This window comes from Amblyomma americanum, chromosome 10 (assembly GCF_052857255.1).
Source record: "Amblyomma americanum isolate KBUSLIRL-KWMA chromosome 10, ASM5285725v1, whole genome shotgun sequence".
Classification (NCBI taxonomy): Eukaryota; Metazoa; Arthropoda; class Arachnida; order Ixodida; family Ixodidae; genus Amblyomma; species Amblyomma americanum.
In genome coordinates this window covers 136,403,150-136,409,845 of record NC_135506.1, presented here as the reverse complement: position 1 = coordinate 136,409,845, position 6,696 = coordinate 136,403,150, and the positions used below count along the sequence as shown (strand labels likewise).

Here is a 6,696-nt window from a genome sequence, read left to right as displayed (position 1 = left end):
CATGAAGTACGTCCAGCTATGTATTACTGAAGACAACGATGAATGCCTCTTCCGGAATTCCTGTGGTATTCCAACCGCGTCCTTTCTAGAACTGTTGTCATTCTACCTCAATAACACGTATATTATGTGGGAAGGCAAAGTACTTATGCCAAAGTCGGGTGTGTGCATAGGTGCGAGGGTAGCCCCTATCCTGAGCAATATCTTTCTGAGCCGCGTTGATAGACAAGTGTCGAATAAGTTAGCAGGAACAGTCATTCGCATTTTCCGTTACGTGGATGATTTCCTGGTTTTTGGAAGGCCCCTGGATCTTGAATATGTGTCACGAGTTCTTGATGTTTTACACAAATTGGCTCGGGACTGACGTTTACGCACGAAGTCCCCCAGCAAAATGGCTTGCAATTTCTTGATTCAAAACTGACTTTTGAACCAGACCATGTGTGTTGGCAATATTCCCCCCGAAGCGAGAAGCCCCTATTGAACTACAAGTCGTTCCACTCAAAACTGGTAAAAGCTGGAATTGTTACCAGTTGTTAAAGCATGGCAGTAAACAAACCTTGTCCTCATCAAATGAGCAGCAGTCTCCTAGCCCAAGTGCGCAAGTGCAGAGAAGCAGGATACCCGGACTCGGTTACTGTGTTAAGTGCTGATAAAGTATTAAAAGCGGTGAAGTCCTCAGAGTGCACCTCTGATGTGCAGTCTTGTCAAAATGAAAGGAAGAGGGTGACCGTCATGCCATGTGTTCACAAACTGCCGCACCGGTTTAAAAAAGTGGGGGCTAAGTACGGAGTTAATGTTCTTTTTTCAGCCCCTAATAAACTAAGTAAAGTAGGGGCCGCAGTACGAAGAAAAATCGAAGGACATAGAAAGTGGAAAGTGTGTAACATCAATCATGTCAATCAATATGTCCAGTGCAGGACTGGCATTGTCTACCAGATCCCATTGTCATGTGGTTCTACGTACATAGGCCAGTCCGGCCGATGTATTAATGTACGCATCATGGAACACGCCAGTTCCTTGGGAAAAAAAGAGACTAACCTAGCCAAGCATTGCTTCAAGTGTAAATGCACACCGTATTTTGTCGACACGGAAGTGTTGTTCGTGCACAATGACCGGCGCACAAGAGAGATAGCAGAGGCCTTCCGTATCATAAGAAAGACAAGCTGTTGCGTCACCACACCTTCAGTAACCCTAACCTCCAAGGAAATGAGCCTGTTGCACAGGGGATAGAATATCGGCGATAACTGCACGAGCCTTTAATGCAGTGTGTTTTTATTTGCATTTTTAAATGAGTACATCTGTGACCATGCTCATGTGCGTAGCTCTTGTGTGCGTATAAATTGACCTGCTTACTTGAAATAAAATTTAGTTGTAAGATCAGCGCCTGTGTGTGTGTTCTCTTCTTTCTTCTCCTTGTTGCTTAGCGCTGCTTTAATATTATTTTGCACGAAGTGTCGGTTAAAAAAATAGCCCCACTATTGGCTGACGCTCGATGGACGGACGGACGGACGGATGGATGGATGGATGGATGGATGGATGGATGGATGGATGGATGGATGGATGGATGGATGGATGGATGGATGGATGGATGGATGGACGGACGGACGGACGGACGGACGGACGGACGGACGGATGGATGGATGGATGGATGGATGGATGGATGGATGGATGGATGGATGGATGGATGGATGGATGGATGGATGGATGGATGGATGGATGGATGGATGGATGGATGGATGGATGGATGGATGGATGGATGGATGGATGGATGGATGGATGGATGGATGCAACGTTCTTCGACAGTTTCAGTTTCGCAGCTCCGTATACTCGCTGCTTGCTGGCGTGCCTATCGCGGACGTCGCTGGGACTAACGGCGCTGCAGTCGCGCTTTTCTACACATCTCGCGCGTTGTCCTCTACACCATCTTAAAGACGGGCGGTGCCGCGCCCATACCTGCAGGTAAATTGATTTTTTTCCGGCGTGAACAATGGGGCATACCTGCTGTTGATACGTGGCGAAAAGCTCTCCCGCTTTGAGGACACAAGGGTACAACCACTAGAATTGTGCCGGAAAATCTTCAAGCGCCGACCAATCGTTTGGTCGGCGCTTGAAGATTTTTCGGCATGAACATACCCGACCAGGCGAGTTTCCGTCGAACCCTGGATTTCAACCACTAGGGTTGAGGCGAACGATATTCGAACACGGCACTAGACGAGGCACGCTTCGCCCTTTTAGGTGTCTATCGTCCCAACCTTCCCGTGTGTGTTACTATATATATGTTTTTTTTTTTGCGGTTATAGCATTGCACACCAATCAGAATCTACGACAAAACTGTTTCAGTCCGCAAGTACTGAGCTGTGTTCTGAGCGCCCTATCATACACCATGCGGCCGAGCCTGTGCAGCGAAAGAATCTTCTGTTTCTTGTGTTCGTTAGGATCGAATAATTGAACTTCATATGAACACGAAACGACAAACTTGTTTAAATATTTTATTGTACAGTTCTTTTACGGCGCTTTGTTGGTTGAACTGCGCCATTTTAAAAACCACTAATTTATCGGGCTCTTGAGGAGAAATTTATTTAAATGTCCGAGCTTATATTGAAAGAGAAAAAAAACACATCTTGCTGCAAAAAGCGTTCCATTTATGTGTGCTTAAAGCAGTTTTGCTCTCTATCTCGCTGACTGCACTTCTGCAGCTACCAAAATTTCAGAGTTCATTTTCCTGGAAAAAAAGTGCATCCTCATGATAACGTAAAACTTGATCACTTTATCAGTGACTTCTCTGCAGTGAACATCACAACCGACTGCAGGCACAGAGTACTCTTCAAGCCTGTCTAGTACCTCCCAGAACAGGTCACCAAATACAACGCGTTTCTCAAGGGCTTTGTGAACAATGCTCTCCATCTTCTTTATCACTATGTACAGCCTTAGCGACGGCTCGCGAAGACATCCTGGCTTGAACGACCTCAGGTCAGTCAAGTGCCCCTGGGCAACATATCACTTGGGCTGGCATGTTCAGGAGCAGCCGTCAGCGTGACCAGGCAATCCTTACAATGAATTGCCTTATAGTTATCTTCTTACGCACATATCCTGCTAATTAATAGACAACCCTTTCTTCTGGTCCGGCTCTTTCATATCCATGGTCGCCCAGGTCATCACTTTCACCCGAAAAATAGCTCATGCTAAGAAGCTTCACAGCTTTTCTTCCATAGCATTCCTGAGCTCCGCAGCAGCCTTTGCCTTTTCTCCGAGGCTGTCATGCAGCGACACGAGTGTAGTGTTTGTAATTGGCATTTAGCCGAATGTGAATATTGTGTTGGCAACTAAGGTGAATAAAACATGGCAGCTTAACGAACAAGGGCTGCGTTCCAATACTCTAGACGTCCAACAAGACGTCTAGTGTGACGTCTTGGAAGCAGTCTACATGTCCATGTATTGGAACTTGTCTACTGCTCACGCCGCCTCGCGGCATAATAATGTAACTAAAGCTTATGAACAGTTGTACTACTATTTTTCACAAACTGAGCAATAACGATAATTAAAAACGTGTTTTCAACAAGTTTACACATTTCTTCTGCAATGACTTTGCGCGTAAACCGGACTGGTGGATGTGCCTATCGGTCAGTCTACTTGTAGCAGACGGGGCCGCTCTCCGAAGACGATGCTAAAGAGATATGCGATTATTCTTTTATTATTGATGCTAAACTGTACATGCTCCTCGAACGTGCTATTCCAGACGGTCCTGTAAACATAAGAAAGAATACGAAAGACTGTAATCAATATGCGCGAAATGCGATACGGGGAATATACACTGCAACAGGAAAATACATACGTGACATTAAACCTGCTGTCTGCCCTACGTGGCACTCGGAGACAGCGAGAGACCTAAATACAGCAGCGATCTTTAATCCTGCAAAGACTAAAATCAATTCGCAACATGCCGGTGTATTTGTTCTGAGAGTGTAGAGATAAAAAGGAATGCACGCGAAAGAGTTGATGCAACTAATACAGCAACAGAAGAACACATTTGTTAACCGTCACGCCAGCCGTCTTAACGCCCGTCGAGGAAACCAACGACAGCGACGAGTATTCTCTAAAATCAAGGTGCTAATTAAGATCCGGCATCGTCAGATGCCGGATCACGTAAACAGACCTACAGCGTCCGCTGCTGTAGCAAAGCTCTCAACTGCACGATTTTCTCCTGCGTGATTCACTGCTAGGAATCGCACGTCCACGAAGATTAATTCGCCACTAGTTTGCGTACCAAATAACATAATGTAATGACTCACATTTTTCCTTTCCTATACTCCGTGTACACTCCGACGCCCGCAAGAGCACGACTCGCTCATCCGCGTACATCAGCTCCGCCATCTTTAGACAGCAAGTTTTCCTGCATCGATGTGGACTTCGGCAAAGCAGTCTTATGAGACTGCTTCGCCGAGAAATGGAACGCGTCCCAAGATGGCGGCTGTCCGGCTAGACGTCTAAGTAGCCGTCTACTTGGGACTATTGGAACGCAGCCAAGGTCGCATCATCTGCGTCCCGCTCAATCTAGGAAATCAGACCTACTCCTGATCTACGGGAACACTAAGATGGTGTCAGAAGTGTTCTTTAATCTCGTGTGAACATCAAATCGATATTCATTCGGTCGTAGCATCCCCCAGCAGCAAGCGGCAACCAGTAGTCACAGCTATGGCGCATGTGCTCCCGCCCTTCCCAAGTTCCGACCTTCGTGCGACCGACGCCAACATAGGTCACGAATAGACGAAGTGGCTAGAAAGGTTTGAGAACTTTCTTTTAGCGTGTGATATCACGACAGATGCGCGAAAGAAAACTCTTCTCCTGCACTACGTCGGTGAAGAAGACTACGACATATTTCGCTCCCTCCCTGACAGCGCTATGCAAGCCGCAACGGCAGGAAGCACTACCCAGGCCACGCAGAGCACATAGACGCCAGAATACGATGCCGCACGAGTGAAACTGAATTGATATTTTGCTCCACGTGTGGACTCAACATTTGCAATTTACAAATTCCATCAAGCTCAGCAGAACGCTGGTGAGTCACTAAACGCCTTCTACGCGCGCCTCCGTCAGCTTTCTCGCCACTGTAACTTCGAAAACGTCGACGCTGAAATGCAGAACCAAATCATCCTCCCCACGACATCGTCTCACCTCCGAAAATATGCGATGCTCCATTCCCTCACTTTACCGGACTTATTTAAACAATGAAGAATGCTCGAGGATGTCGAACGGGATGTGTCCGAAATAGAAAAGAACGTCGAAAGCAACGCTGCGGTGTTTGCAGTGCACAAGGAAGGACAGCACCATGGTCAACACCAAAGAAATGGACAACAGATGCCACGGCAGACCTTCGCACCTCAACGGCCTCGTGTTTCATCAGCAAGTTCTCGCAACTGTGGCGGCAAGTGGCCTCACCAAGGCGGACGATCAAGCTGTTCCGCATGGGGCAAGACATGCAAGGCATGTGACAAGATTGGTCACTTTGCACGATTCTGCCGTTCGACGACGAGAATAGTACAAGCAGTGGACTATGACAGTGGTCCAAACAAAAAACTCGCAGGCAGCTTTCAGTAAGAAGAGTTCAAGTACTAAAGAGCATGCAGCCACCTGTGACACCATGCAGTTCAAGCAGCGACGAATATGTTTTTGTCGTTACGACTTCCCTTCACGCAAGCCTGTCTCCAAAAGCTATTGTCACTGCCAACAATGTACCGGTCACTTTCGTAATTGACACAGGTGCAACAGTGTCAACTGTTGGTGAAAATGACTTCAAGAGCTATCGCCTAAATGTGAATCTCCAGGAAGCATCCATCAGAGTGTTCCCATACAAAGCAACATCTCCTCTTGATCTTCTTGGCAAAGTCTCTGTCACAATGAGGTACAAAGATAAGTGCATTGAAGAAGACATCTTTGTCCTTCCAGGAAACTGTGCACCACTCTTGAGCTTCACAGCAGCATCCAACCTGGGTCTTGTCCAGATCGAGTACCAATTTGACGAGCGACCAGGTGACAAGTCGATCGTAGAAGCATTCCCTAAGTTGTTTAGTGGAGTTGGAGAACTCAAAACCAACATATCCACCTTTTCGTGGACGACACTGTCCCACCTGTTGCACAGCCTCATAGGCGTATTCCATTTCCCTTACGTGACGCCACAGAAAAAGAACTTGAACGCCTGCTGTCAGAAGACATCATTGAGCCAGCCATCGGACCTACAACATGGGTGTCTCTTGTGGTCATTGTGCCCAAACCACATCAGCCTGATTAAATTCGAATCTGCATTGACATGCGTGTTGTGAACACTGCCTTTTAATGTGAACGACATTTGTGTCCAACAGTGGATGACATCGTTGTTGCCTTGAATGGATCAACAGTATTCTCCAACCTTGATCACAAGAAAGGGTATCATCAGTTGGAACTTGACACATCCTCAAGGCAGCTCACAACATTCTCAACACATGTTGGCTTGCTTCGCTACAAACGCCTAAACATTGGCATCAGCAGTGCAGCTGAAATCTTTCAGAACATCCGCCAAGTGCTGAATGGCATCCCCAATGTCCTGAATGTTAGTGATGACATTCTTGTCGTTGGACGAACAAAACAGCAGCACGACGCCTCTTTAGAAGCCGTTCTGCATCGACTCCAAGAAGCTGGATTGACACTCAATGAAAATAAGTGTCA

The 6,696-nt window shown here is 46.8% G+C and overlaps 1 pseudogene; it reads left to right on the top strand.

Annotated features, from left to right (window-relative positions):
- The first annotated feature begins 4,689 nt into the window (after positions 1-4,689).
- Positions 4,690-6,283, top strand: LOC144108728 (uncharacterized; annotated as a pseudogene).
- The last annotated feature ends 413 nt before the right edge of the window (positions 6,284-6,696 follow it).